A 15,589-nucleotide genomic window follows, 5' to 3' on the forward strand; every position below is an offset into this window, starting at 1 on the left:
AGTCAATTCGACTTAAGTCATGTCTCATAGAACCAATAAACGACGCAGCCTGCGTATACATACATACTTGTGCGAGTATAGAGACGCAAGGTAAATTGCAGAGACTAGCACCCGAAAATCAAATATACATTTAAATAGTTTTTCTTTTTTATTGAAGCTAAAAAGATTTCAACAACAGTTATTCAGAGCTTCACGTGATCGATCATCCCACAAAATACGACTACCTGATGATCAGTTTTTGAACTCTTTTTAGCGTAAATAAATTACACACACACACACACACGCGCGCGCGCACATGCACGCATGCACACACGCACGGACACACACACACATTATCTGATCTCATAAGTATAAACTTTCCAGAGAAAGTGAAATAATAATTTGGGGTGTGGGTGGGAATAGTGGATCTCGAAGCAAATAAAGCTATAAATAATAGCATGTCAATATATTTATTTTTGTTGTGTCTGGGGAGAGTCATTTTCTTTTTGTGCCTTATAATTTAACACACTCACCGGTAAAATTTCCACTTATTACTTATTTTTATTTTCCTAAAATTTTCGTTGGGTCTACCAAATCCAAAAACGAAATATTTCTTTTTATTTAACCCAATATTTACATGCTATTATGAATATTTTATTTGTGCTTCGAGATCCACTGTCAATAAAAACAAATTATGTGTGACAGACACGTTAGCACGCCGGGCGAAATGCGTAGCCGTATTTCGTCTGCCGTTACGTTCTAGGTTCAAATTCCGCCGAGGTCGACTTTGCCTTTCATCCTTTCGGGGTCGATGAAATAAGTACCAGTTACGCACTGGGGTCAATATAATCGACTTAATCCCTTTGTCTGTCTTTGTTTGTGCTCTCTGTGTTTAGCCCCTTGTGGGTAGTAAAGAAATATATATATAGATGAGTGTTGTATATGTCAGTATCCCGCAATCTTTTCCCACTTGTGGCACACCTATATTCTTTCTAAAATACAGCGTCACACCTGAACTAAAAATAAAACCAAAAGTATAAGAAAAAAATTATATTCAGGTTACACTGCGGCACACCTAGCATTGTCTCGCAGCATACCTGTGTGCCGCGGAATACCGGTTGCGGAGCAGTGGTATATGTTTGTGTATACACACACACGTGCTTTTGTCTGCATCTTTTGAACAGCTGCCTTATCTGTGGAATTGACGTCTATATATGTGCTTGTATATGTATGTATGCACAGCGTATAGAAGTACAAGGAAGTTCTTAACTCGAAAAAAGTAGACGACACGCAGCAGCAGCGACAACATCAAGGACAAAAAGATTATGTGCGAAAAATTTATGAAGATCACCTAAATTTTATTAAAATCGTTACTACGTAAAGCTTTCTAGATATTTTTGTTGTTGTTAGTGAAGAATGTTGTTGGACTCGTCACCACCTGCACCACCACCACCACCACTATTTTCACTGTCGATATCGTCTTAGTTGTTGTGGTGGTGCTTATCATCATCGTTACCGTTGTCAGCATCATCATCGTCATCATCACCACCGTATTGATTCTCGTCCATTGTTTATTATTGCTTGTGTTGTCAATCTGCGTTGTCATTTATTTTATATTATAGTACACAAGCTGTTTTGTTACTTCTCTGTGACCGTCTCCGTCTCTACCACTGCTGCTAGCGGCTCTGACGCCGCCGCCGTCGTCTGCTCTTTGTCGTCGTCATCGTCATCGTAGTCATGGTCGTTGTCGCCTGCTCAGCTTAAACGCCGATCTGGCAGTCTTTAAATCAACACTAAATTCTTTGAATTGTTTTTAAAAGTGAGTAAACAATAAACCCCAGACAAAATATATATATATATATATATATTTTCTTAAACTTAATCAACAGGTGAACAACCGGCCGACTGAAAATAGTCACAGTTCTGCAATGGACGACAAACTTATCCGGAACTTACGTTTTTTATTATTTGTTTTATAAACAGTTTGTTTATGGATACGTAAAGTAAATTTCAAAGGATAACAGAAGCTTCTCACGGAAATATTCCCCTTATTTTTTTGGAGTATAGTAGCTGTATGAAGGAGAGAAACTTGGGGAGATACATAACATTAAGGATTAAGGTAAATATAAAGTTGTGGTCTGTTGGTCTTCTCTTCAGACTCTTTCTCTCTCTCTCTCACCATCTGTTTGTCTTTCCTCCTTTTTTCTTTGTCTATTGTATTCTTTATTTTTTTCTCTCTTTCTGTTGAAGTCAATCGATATTGAATTGGTGTATATGTATCTTGTGTACACAACGCATACAGAGTAAATTTGATTACATACATACATACACGTGTATACATACATATATAACTAAATTCTTTAAATTCTATGTATGTATGTGTGTGTGTATATATATACATACATATATATATAGGTTTACCTTCGTTTTGAGAAAGATCGCCATATATATATACATATATATATACATACATATATATATATACATACATACATACATATATACATACATACATATATATATACATACATACATATATATATACATACATATATATATATATACATACATATATATATATACATACATACATACATACATATATATATATATATATACATACATACATACATACATACATATATATATATATATACTTGTATACTGTACTATAAATGATTGTGGAGATGACAGTACCACAAATAATACACACACACAAATATATACACGTATATATATAACATGCATATACATATATACGCACACACGCACACACACACATGCATGTATATACACACATGTATGCGTGTGTGGATGCATGTATACGCACGTTAATACACACGCTTGTGATAAAACCTGGATCTAACGAAACATTACTGGAGTAGAAACAGAAGCTAAGGGGAAATCTCCGTGTGAACATATGTGTGTGTGTTTGCGTGCGTGTTTGAGTGTGTGTGTTTGAGTGTATGTATGTATGTATGTATGTATGTATGTATGTATGTGTGTGTGTGTGTATGTATGTATGTATGTATGTATGTGTGTGTATGTATGTATGTATGTATGTATGTATGTATGTACGTACGTACGTATGTATGTGTGGATATATAAGTGTGTGTGTGTATGTATGTATGTGTATGTATGTATGTATGTGTGTGTGTTTGTATGTATGTACGTACGTACGTATGTATGTATGTGTGGATATATAAGTGTGTGTATGTATGTATGTATGTATGTATGTGTGTATGTATGTATGTATGTATGTGTGTGTGTGTATGTATGTATATGTGTGTGTGTGTATGTATGTATGTATGTACGTACGTATGTGTGGATATATAAGTATGTGTGTGTGTGTATGTATGTATGTATGTATGTACATACGTATGTATGTATGTATGTATGTGTGGATATATATAAGTATGTGTGTATGTATGTATGTACGTACGTATGTATGTATGTATGTGTGGATATATAAGTATGTGTGTATGTATGTATGTATGTACGTACGTATGTATGTATGTATGTGTGGATATATAAGTATGTGTGTATGTATGTATGTATGTACGTACGTATGTATGTATGTATGTATGTATGTGTGGATATATAAGTATGTGTGTGTGTGTGTGTGTGTATGTATGTATGTATGTACGCACGCATGCAGACACGGACATAATTATTTGAACATACGTAAAAATAGTAAATTAAAAGTGAAAGAAGTTGTTATACCACGTAAGCATGTGCCAGTGCTACTGACAAGAGTCCCCTTTTACTCATTTCCTCAAATCACTACAGATTTAAAGGCGGATGCGATGTAAGGGTGTTCATTACAGTCTAACAACCATCACTACCACACCTACTTTACCCCGGACGTCGGGCATACAGTAGACCATATTTCAATACGGTGTAGTCGCTTGGTATGCTAGAAATAACAGCTAAATCCCATCTTAAATTTACACCGGTACTCGTTAGAAGGGACACATTGGTTAATGTGGTTTTGAGAAAGGAGAACATTGTAGTTAAGAAAAAGGGTAGGGGTGGTCATGACTGGAATCACCGGTACTCGTTAGAAAGGACACATTGGTTAACGTGGTTTTGAGGAAGGAGAGCATTGTAGTTAAGAAAAAGGGTAGGGGTGGTCATGACTGGAATCACTGCTGTCTTAACTATATTATCGACTCTCTATCTCCCTCAGCGGATAAAACAATGCACTGGGACTTATATATTGTATTTATGGCAATCTTTCGGTATTAGTAGACGACGTCATTCACTCACTATCACCTTAGCCTCTTTATATCATGAGGGAACGTTGTATGGGTGAATGACGTCGCCTACGAATACCGAAAGATTGCCACTATGTTGTGGGCCCATAACTTTAATCATAGGTCTGCTCCATCAGGCCCAGGAACTAAACAACAAGAGCTATAAACACTTGTAGAGAAATAAGGCTGGCGAGAACAATTTATAATTGCACGAGCTAATTCGTTAATTTGTTTTTTGTTTGGCAGGGTAACGTTTTCAGATGTAAACATTAACTCGTTAATTTGTCATTCGATTCCCACCGAATTATTACGATAAACCAAAAATATGTAGCGTGACACACTTTTGTCCCCGAGTGGCCATGAAATAGAATTCGTTTAAAATTATGTTTTGTTTATAATCTCAATCCCCGGAGAAAAAAGATTGGTTACATTCTATAGAAATATGAAATGAAAAGAAAAAAGCGGTTAAGAGGCTACTAGTGGCATGAGTCAATGAAATACTTGTCATTCTCTGCTAATAGATATTTTATAAGCACAGGCGCGGCCTCACGATCGACCTAAATAACATGGGTGGAAATACACGCCCCTGTCTCCCTCTTCCAACGTCAGATTATTTCGTCAGAGGTGATTCTGGTCGCTTAGTTATTTATGTTCGAGATCTTTGATAAAAGGTGTTCTTAAAAGTCATGGTATTTTTTTTCCCCTTCAGGCGACATAATCTCAATACAGCGTATTTGTATAAGTAACTCTCTCACCTGTTCCTTCGTCTTACCTCTTTATTATTATTTTTTTTTAGGGGCGAAGGTAAAGAATACGCACACTCTGTGTTAAGGGTTAGGGTAGAGGAATAGGGTAGAGGGTTAGTGTAAAGAATATGTACACCACCCGTTTTATGCGTAACTAAGCCTAACCTTAACTCTAAACCCTAACCCTAAATACCGGGTGTACGTATTCTTTACTTTGGCCATGTTTAGGGTTAGGGTTACGCAGAAAACGGGTGGTGTGCGTATTCTTTTACCTCCGCCTTTTTTAGTTTTGTTTTTCCCTTTTCTTTTGTATTTTCAGGATCTAGGAGGGATGGGATATCACCGATGGTCTTTTCCCACAGTTCTTCTGAGACAGGTGAGACTGAAATCGATAACGTTCTGCTTCAGTTTATGCAAGTCAACGATTACTTGGAAAACACGAGCAGGGAGAAGTTTCCAAGGGATCAGCCTTTTGGGGGTGAGGTGGGTGGGCTGGTGGGTGAAGGATTGGGTGTAGTGGTTAGTGCAAAACCTGAAGTGGGTGGACGTAATATAGGTGATGAGAGTCGCAGGGTAATGAGTCAGGAATGATTGGGTGGCGGTAGCGAGAGAGTAACTAATTCTAAAGAGTAGCGTGCTATTGTAGATGTGGCTAATGATGGGGACAGAGAAGACTGCAGTTTTGTATATCTTGGGTAATTTAATGTTGACTCTGTGTGTGTGTGCGCGCGCGCATATTTATACTTATGTACGCACACGCATACGCGTTTTTATGTTCAGTTATAATAAAAGCAATTTTATATTATTAATCTGATGGATTGCTCTATACTTTTGCACAGATTAATTCAATAAAAATTTCTCTAAAACACCTTTCCCTAACAACCCATCCCCAAACCTATCACTTAACTCAAGAAAGATTTTAACTCAACAGTGACTATATAAAGCCAAGATTAACTTTCAATGCTGGTACCTCGAAGTCATTGTCATAAGAATAGTATATGTGTGTGTGTGTGTCTGTGGATGCGCAATGGCCCAGTGGTTAGGGCAGCAGACTCGCGGTCGTAGGATCGCAGTTTCGATTCCTAGACTGGGCGTTGTGAGTGTTTATTGAGCGAAAACACCTAAAGCTCCACGAGGCTCCGGCAGGGGGTGGCGGCGATCCCTGCTGTACTCTTTCGCCACAACTTTCTCTCTCTTTTTTTCTGTTGGCCTGCTCGCTTAGCCAGCGGGGTGGCGTCATTTGAAGGCTAAAACAATGCGAAGCGCATTGTGACCAGCGATGTGTAGCAACATCTGATAGCCTGGTCGGTCACGGTGATATATATATATATATATATATATATATATATACACACACACACATGCATACATGCATACACACACATATATAACAGACACAGAAGTATGGTGCAGTCTTCTGCCTGGCAAACTGGCCAACCCATCCTATCAGGAAATGTGGATGCTACATGATACCGATGAAGTTGATGGTGACGATATTGTAGATACGGTTACAATCTAAGCTGTGTCCTCTTGAAGCACATCTGCTTATTCTAGTATTCCAGATAAGTATGTAGGTGTCATATTTGTGTGAAACATGCATAAGAGTTGAAAAATACTGGGAATAATTTTTACAATGTAATTATATATCAAAACAGGAGAGTGGGAAAGCTTTTGGTGTTTTTATTCACCATTTTAAGTTTCATTTTATATATATACATCAACATCAACATAAAAAATCAAATGGAAATTGTAGTTGTGATACCTGTGCTGGTGGCACATAAAAAGCACCATCCAAATGTGGCTGATGCCAGTGCCGCCTTGACTGGCTTCTGTGCCAGTGGCACGTAAGAAGCACCAAACTGATTGTGGCTGTTGCCAGACTCCTCTGGCCTTTGTGCTGGTGGCACATAAAAAGCACCCACTACACTCTCGGAATGGTTGGCGTTAGAAAGAGCATCCAGCTGTAGAAGCACTGCCAGATCAGACTGGAGCCTGGTGCAGCCTCCTGGCTTCCCAGACCCCAGCCGAACCATCCAACCTATGTTAGCATGGAAAGCGGATGTTAAACGATGATGATGATGATGATATATATATATATATATATATATATATATATATATATATATATAGGTGCTGCTTGAAAGCACCCAGTAAAGTAGCTGGTGTTCAGAAGGGCATCCAGCTGTAAAAATCCTACCAAAACAGTCACAGAAGTCTGGTGCAGGTTTCTGCCTGGCCAGCTTTGGAAGGTGGATGTTAAATGATGATGATGATGACGATGATGATCTTCATCATCATCTTTTAATCTCTGTTGTCTATAGTGGCAAGGGTTGGATAGTCTAACCAGGGCTGGTAAGCTGAGCGGCTGCACCAGACTGCAGTCTGATTTGGCGTAAAAACCATTTGAACACCTTGTATTTTTCAGTAATAAATGGTTCACAGTGTGTTTATACAAATCCACCTTTATTTCTTTTTCTTTGTCATACTTGACCTTTTCAATGATTTATTTATCTCCGCATCACTGGTTTTCAATAAACTACAAATATGATTATACTTGAACTGGCATAAAACAAAATCTTTAGAACTTATAAAAATGTTAAGATGAAAAGGATCATTGTAAATGTTTACAAAAAGTTTTGATTCCTTACATTGATACTTACTTTGTTATTTTTGTAATTAGCATGTCTCATTAATTTAATCAACTCCAAACTATTACTAGTAGAGGTTTTATAGCTACAGTCATGGTTATTTAGTTAAGAAGTTCAGTTCCTAATCATGTGATTTCAGGTTCAGTTTCACTGCATAGTAGCTTGAGCAAGTATCTTCTACTTTAGACCCTGAGATGAACAAAGACTTGTGAATGGATTTGGTAAATGGAAACTGAAAGAAACCTGTTATACACGCACACACACATACGTATGTGTGTGTGTGTGTATGTATAAAAATGGGGAGGCATGTGGCATAGTGGTTAGGGTGTTGCACTCACGATCATAAAATTGTGGCTTCAGTTCTTGGCCCAGTCAGTATGTTGAGTTCTTGAGCAAAACACTTTAATCTATGTTGCTCCAGTCCACTCACTTGTCAAAAGTGAGTAGCCCTTTGATGGATCAATGTCCTGTCCAATGGGGAAATATATATGCCATGGAATCTAGGAAGCTGGCATTATGACCCTATGGCTCAGGAAGGACCTTTGATCTTTTTCTGTATTTTTCTTTTTTTGATGTATAAAAGTTGAGGAAAAGCAGATCAGAAAAAAAGTTGATTGTAGGTCCAAGCTAATTTATATATATTGTCTTAGAATTAAGAAATTAATATATTGTCTTAGAAAGGCAGTGAACTGGCAGAATTGTTAGCATGCTAGGAAAAATGTTTAGCAGCATTTTGTTGTTTTTGTTCTGAATTCAGATTCTGCTAATGCTGACTTTGCCTATCATCCTTTTGGGGTTGATTAAAAAAGTACCAGTTGAACACTAAAGTTGGTGTATTTGGCTTCTCCACTCCCTTAAAAATTGCTGGCCTTTTGTCAAAATTTGAAACTAATAACTTGTGTTAGAGTTGTGGATTGACAGAAAACCTAGAGCATTGAGGTAAAAATGCCTTGCAGTATTTGTCCTGGGGCTTTCTTTTCTGAGTTCATATCCTATTGATGTCAGCTTTGCCTTTCAGCTTTTGGGGACTTGATACAATAAACTAGCAATCATACTGGGGTTGATGGTATTGGCTTACCTCCTTCTCTCAAAATTGCTAGCCTATGCCTAAATCAAAAACCATTAATATGTTTGGGTAAAAAGAATAGATTAATTCTGTTGGTTTTGAAATAGTTTATATTAAAACAAAAATGCAATATCTCTGTACTTTAACAGCTGGCTGACACATGTTTATTTCTTTTATTTCTGAACCACTGTACCCCAACCTCTACTATACAGTGAATCATTCCCTTGAGAACTGTGAATCAACATAAGATTGAATGATTCAAAGAAGTCCCTTAGTGAAACCAGCTATATATCTTATTAAAGCATTGTTCAATTGTTGACAATGTTATCCAAATAGAAATCATAAATATCTCTCAAAAACATTCTTTGACAAAAGTTATCCACCCTAAAGGAAACATTTAACGCAAAACCACATTCACAAAATCTCCAAAGACATTTAAGAAAATATGAAAGAATGATATTAGAGTAACATTGAAATACTCTTTTAGTTTCTTAGTAAACTACATGAAATGAATCAACAACCATCATTTTTAAGGAATAAGAACTGAATTTTTATAATGATGTATCCATTCTTAATACATTCTGTGAGATTCAAATGGGAATCTGTTGTTTTATGTTATCAGAGAACTTCTCTTCCTTTTACATGAAATGCATTCATAACACAAGCGATTCACTAGTGTAAGGAGATACTGCTGTGTTTCGACCACCTTATATGTCTCCTCAGTCAAAACTCCCTCACTGGACTAAGGAATCCAACAAGAACATGCATGAGCTCTTGTTTAAAGGAATCAGTAAACAAATTATTCTGCTGATGCATGCTGATGTCTGCTAATTAGATAACAATTCATAGGGTACATGCAAAACCGTGAGAATCCAAACAATAACATATCTTTTCATTCTTAATTCATTCTTGCAGATTTGAATGTGAACATCTAATTGCTGTTGTTTTACACCATCAAAGAACGTCTCCTCTCTTTAAACAACTGTGTTCATAACACACACACAATTCACTGCTGTAAGGGGTCTTTGAAATACTAGTGTTTCAACCTTGTTGTATGTCTCCTCTGACAAAACTACCCTGCTGGATTGATGAATCCAATAAAAGCACAAGCTGTTGCTTACAAGAACCAGTAAACAAATTATTTGCTGATGTGTGCTGATAGACTTTAAAGGACTTTGTTAAGATGCCAACTATCTTCTCATAAAAAATTTCTGGAATGTTTTTTTAAGGGATAAACATAATGGGATAAACCTAGTGTTTTCCCACCTTGCAAGCTCTCACTTTAAAACAAATACCATTTGTAATTTGATCCTTGTGTGATGCTAATAATGTGGGTGTTGATGTTGTAAATAGTTTTCTTGTAGGAAACATAAACCAAACAAAATCTTCCTGAGTAATATCTGTTTATGCAAAATACAATGTAAATCGGAAGAAATTAAATGAATCTAAATATTATAAACCACACTGTGAGTAAAAGAAGAATGTAAGTGCATTCCTACAATGCTATTTTTGTGAAGAAAAAATAAAATGGGTGGGTGTTTCCTGATGGACTGTTTCATGACTTATTGACTGCTCCTCAGAGATGTACAGTATTTTCTGATATACAAGTCAAATTTTTCAGACCAAAATTTACAGCTGAAAATGTTAGGTCGACTTATACACCAGGATAACTTTGAAAGAGCAATTATTCTGTTTGAAATGCAGCAGGATTTGGGAAAATAGTGACTTTGTTTGAATGTTTACACTTCAGGTCCTCTATGATAGCATACAACAAAAATTTTAGTTTCTTGTTAATTCTCTTTTTTGCTACTTTGTGTTCATATTGATGTGTAATTATAATTGTGAATAATTGAAAATCTTAAAAATCAAATTTGAAATAATTGAATATCATTTCAAATGGAAACTTTTTTTATTTCGACTTTTCTCATCCTGTTGTGAAATCTTTCATGCCCCTCTGTTGATCCAAGCCATTTTAGCTGCAATGATATCCCAATTTCTTAATTAAAACTTGCGACTTAAACAGTGATTTTCTGACTAAAACAATCTACCTCAACTTGTAAACTATGTCAATAACCTGGAAAATATGGTACTCATTTTCCTTCTCTAGTCAATATCATAGATCAGCTATGTGTAAAGCAGTCATGAATTAAGCTAGCACATTAGTGGATAGCTTAATTTGCATATTTGTGCCTTTGACAGTTCATCATTAATTAAATGTAATTTATGTTCTAATTCTTATTTAATACATAGCAAGGTTTTATAATATTTAAATTTACTTCAGTTTTTCTGATTTATGCTGTTTTGTGTATAAATTGATATCGTTTAATTAACAATACTGTAGTGAAACAAGAGAGCTGAAGTATTTTATGGCTCTGAAGTGGAATCCTACTGTTAGGGTTACAACTTTGGCTGTATCTTATGTGTGAAGAAATCAATATGGTTTGTGAAGTCTAGCATTTGTAGCAATTTTAAGGCTTTCAGTTGTGTGCTGCTCATGTGGAGAAAGGGTGCAATATTGGAGAATATTCTTGAGGTTTCTGATCATGGAAACAGTCAGTCTAGCATGAGATGTCTAATTGCATGGGAATGATATTTGTGTTTAGAACATCCTGCTTCTCTTTGTAGTTGGCCATTGATTCTGTACCCTTACCCTTATGCCCAATGTTTTCATTTGAAAACTCCTTTTAAATCACCATAAAACAAAAAAAATAAAATGAAAAATCATGATATAACAAAAAGGATTTTCAGTGATAAATTGACTATTTTATAGCCCATTCAAAAGTACCTTGGATCGTAGGACGACCTGCTGTGCTTACCTTGGATCGTAGGGCGACCTGTTGTGCTTGAGGAGACCTATTGAGTCAAGTACATCAACATCAAAATAAAAATCAAATGGAAATTGTAGTTGTGATACCCATGCTGGTGGCACGTAAAAAGCACCATTCGAATGTGGCCGATGCCAGCGCCGATGCGTGGTTAGGGTGTTACACTCGTGATCGCCAGATCATGGATTTGATTCCTGGGCCACATGGCATGTTGTGTTCTTGAAGACACTTCATTTCATGGTACTCTAGTGCTGTGTTGGGGCAGGCATGTTAAAGAATAGACTCAACATTTCCTCTGTGTGTCATAAAAGGTGACTCTAAGAGGTTGAGGTAGGATTTACAGTCTGTTCATGTGAAGTCTTCACAAGCAACAACTAACCAAACAGACTCATGTGTTGTGGGGTTGTTGCCCGAGTGGTACAAAGGTGTTATCTGCCAGGAGTAGGGAGTCACCAAATGATGGTAGATGCAGTGATGCACTGTTACAGCACAAGCTCCTATACTACTACTACTACTACTACTACTACTACTACACAGTTTACAAATGTCTGAAACACTTATTACAGTAATAAAGACATATCTTGGTTCATAAAGATAACTTTAGACTGTTGACTAACTGGCTGTATGTTGGTTACTAGGATGAGTGTTCTAGTTGTTCCAATCAATGGAACAGCCTGCTTGTGAAATTAACATGGAAGTGGCTGAGCACTCCACAGACATGTGTAACCTTAAAGTACTTCTTAGGGAGATTCAGCATGATACAGAACGTGAGAAGGCTGGCCCTTTGAAATACAGATACTACACATTTTTGTCAGCTGAGTGGACTGGAACAATACCCTGCCATATATCAAATGCATGACCTTACAATCGGGAGCTGAATATTCTAACCACAAAACCACACACGTTTACTTTAGACCAGGGCTGTGGAGTCAGTCATGGAGTCATGGAGTTGGAATCAGAAACAATTAAGAGGTAGCTGGAGTCGGAGTTGGAGTCTATACTGACTCCAGCTCCAACTCACACTATCTTTATTCTTTAATATAAACCAGTTTCAAGATATAGTACTTTATGAGATATGTAGACCATAATCACTTAATTATATAAAGAGGAGTCAGAGTCAGAGGTGCCAATAGTAGAGGAGTCGGAGTTGGAGTCGAAGCTTTTTGTTTTGACTCCATGGCCCTGTTCTAGACTATTAGAGAAACACACACTTGACATAAAACCTTAACTATTCATCATTTAGGGATTACACATCTCCCTCAGATGGTAATCACAGGAATAGGGAGTTGAGGTTGAGCAAAAGGTGGTGTCATTTACATAAGGGTGTAAGGAATTAGAAATGAAAGGAAGAATGTAATTGGAAATGAAATAAAATAATGCTGTTCATTTACAGAGGGATAAATTGCGGATGGATGACATAAATAGATCTTGAAGTATAGCAGAGTTAATAGAATGTATGTCAGATGGGGCCCCTGTCTACATGTACTGTGATTAAACAGTCTGACAGGAAATATCTGATCAAAGAAATGAGAGTATGGAGAAAGCTCAAAGGTGAGTGAATGGAAATTACTAAGTAAAACAACATTGAAGTATATTCCAACTATATTTTTGATAAATATATATTTGAAAACCTAACAATAAATGTGATCATGGTATATTTCCCCAAGAGATGCAATAAGATATTTGTACCTGGTGTATAATTCAGATTTCTTCTTGTGTGATTTAAAACATTATCAAATATTTTCACCTTGGTATTTCACCAATATGAGATAAACATAGCCACAAATGTTTGCAGTTTATTAACCAGGCAACTGATATTTTCATTATATGCAGTGTAACATTGACAGATGTTTTTTACTGGATGTAATTTTACACACTGTCTTTGGATGTGATATACCAGCAGCAGGATATGCCTGCTTTATAAGCCTGACATATGCATTCAGCTGCTTATTTATTTATTTATATTATTTATTTATTGAGGCCAGTTATAGTTAATTAAATAATATTGAATATTGTCAGTATATTATTGATTTGTATTTGACTGACCCTGGAGAAAGGAAAGGCAAAATTAGGTCAAGCTCAGACCTGAAAGAAAAATATATAAATACTATAATACATACAGTCAATTCAGTGCTAACACAATGTAACGTGCAAAGAAACATTAATTAATGAAAACTTCATCTGAATTGATGTGAGATAGATTCTGGATCAATGCTTAAAAATTACCTGGATAGAAAGCGGGGACAACTACATGATTATCAATTAAAATTGGAACTAGACATTTACTGAGGGAGAAAATGAAACAGAATTTTGGCAGACACCATGATAACTCTGGACAGTTTCTACCTTGTCACGCCTCCTCAGTAAAGCATAGTTTTTTTTATTGTGGTTGCAAGATCACCATGATTATATATATATCTCATATGAAACCATAACCTGTGGCCTCTACCTGGGATGTAGCCAGTCCACTTATGCATACCTTTCCTTCTTGGGACACAAAACTCTACTTGTGAAGACCTGTTGAGGCAAGTGAAAATCGAAATCGATCAACATCAATGGAAATTGTAGTTGTGATACCAGTGCCGGTGGCACGTAAGAGAACCATCCAAACGTGGCCGTTGCCAGCGCCGCCCCGACTGGCCTCCGTGCCGGTGGCACGTAAAAAGCACCATCCGATCGTGGCCATTGCCAGCCTCGTCTGGCACCTGTGCCAGTGTCACGTAAAAAGCACCCACTACACTCATGGAGTGGTTGGCGTTAGGAAGGGCATCAAGCTGTAGAAACACTGCCAGATCAGACTGGGCCTGGTACAGCCTTCTGGCTTCCCAGACCCCAGTTGAACCATCCAACCCATGCTAGCATGGAAAGCGGACGTTAAACGATGATGATGATGTAGAGTTAGATGTACGACTACTACTGTATGAGTTTGAGCTTCACATAAATTATAATTATCCAGTCAGCTTCAAGTATATTTGTTAGTTTATCACCTAGAACAACAGTGGTGAAACGTACATAGGAACTAAATATTCATACTGGTACTGGTGCCACATAAAAAGTACCTGTGCTACTACCACCTTATGAAATGGCACCCAGTATACACCGTAAAATGGTTGGTATCAGGAAGAGCATTCAGCTGTAGAAGCCATGCTGAAGCAGATAACTGGAGCCTAGTGCAATCCTAAAGCTTGCCAGCTTCTGCAAACCATCCCACCCTCTCCATGTCAGCATGGAAAATGGACATTAAATAAGAGTGATGATGATTTGCTTATCTTAATTTTCCATTAATTAAATATATATTCTCTCTATATCACTTGATATGTTTTCTGTTACTGTCTTTGTTTATTTGTTTCTTTGATATTTAGTTTCCCCAGTCTCCTCATGACTCATCTGGAGACCTCATCTCTTCTTGTTATTGTATCTGTCTCACTTTTCCCTGTTCATATTCATTATTCATATTCACTCATTTATACTCAATTAGCTTATATTGTGGATGCCATCATATTTAACATTATTATCATGTCAAAATTGTGGTTATATCTATCTATCTATCTATCTATCTATCTATCTATCTATCTATCTATCTATCTATCTATCTATCTATCTATCTATCTATCTATCTATCTATCTATCTATCTATCTATCTATCTCTCTCTCTCTCTCTCTCTCTCTATATATATATATATATATATATATATATATATATACATACACATATATACACATATATACATGCATACATGTATATATATATATATACCTACATTCCTTCTTATTCTCCCTTCTCTTTCTTTTTCTTCTTTGTCTCCTTCCTCCTCCTTCCTAACTTTACCACTATTGCTGTTTAGAATAACACCTATGCAAATTTTATAAACAAAACATTCAAATGATGTTTCAGAAATTCAACAATTACTTCAACCATCCACACTGGGTCACTTGACCATTCTACTACTATCCACAGCTGGCAGTTGACCATTTAACATACTACTGTCATGGCACTCCCGCATTCTTCTACTACTACTACTACTACTACCACCACCACCACCACCACTTCTTCTTTTGAGTGTGGTTG

General features: G+C 36.7%; 1 protein-coding gene across 1 annotated transcript in view; it reads left to right on the forward strand.

The window, feature by feature from the left end:
• Positions 1–1,621: 1,621 nt before the first annotated feature.
• Positions 1,622–15,589, forward strand: part of LOC115209142 (tyrosine-protein kinase SRK2) — a 583,066-nt gene continuing 569,098 nt past the window's right edge. The window contains exon 1 of the mRNA XM_036501496.1: positions 1,622–2,098. The gene's annotated coding sequence lies outside the window, so the exon portion shown is untranslated. The remainder of the gene's footprint in view (positions 2,099–15,589) is intronic.

The sequence above is a fragment of the Octopus sinensis genome, linkage group LG3 (assembly GCF_006345805.1).
Source record: "Octopus sinensis linkage group LG3, ASM634580v1, whole genome shotgun sequence".
Lineage (NCBI taxonomy): Eukaryota > Metazoa > Mollusca > Cephalopoda > Octopoda > Octopodidae > Octopus > Octopus sinensis.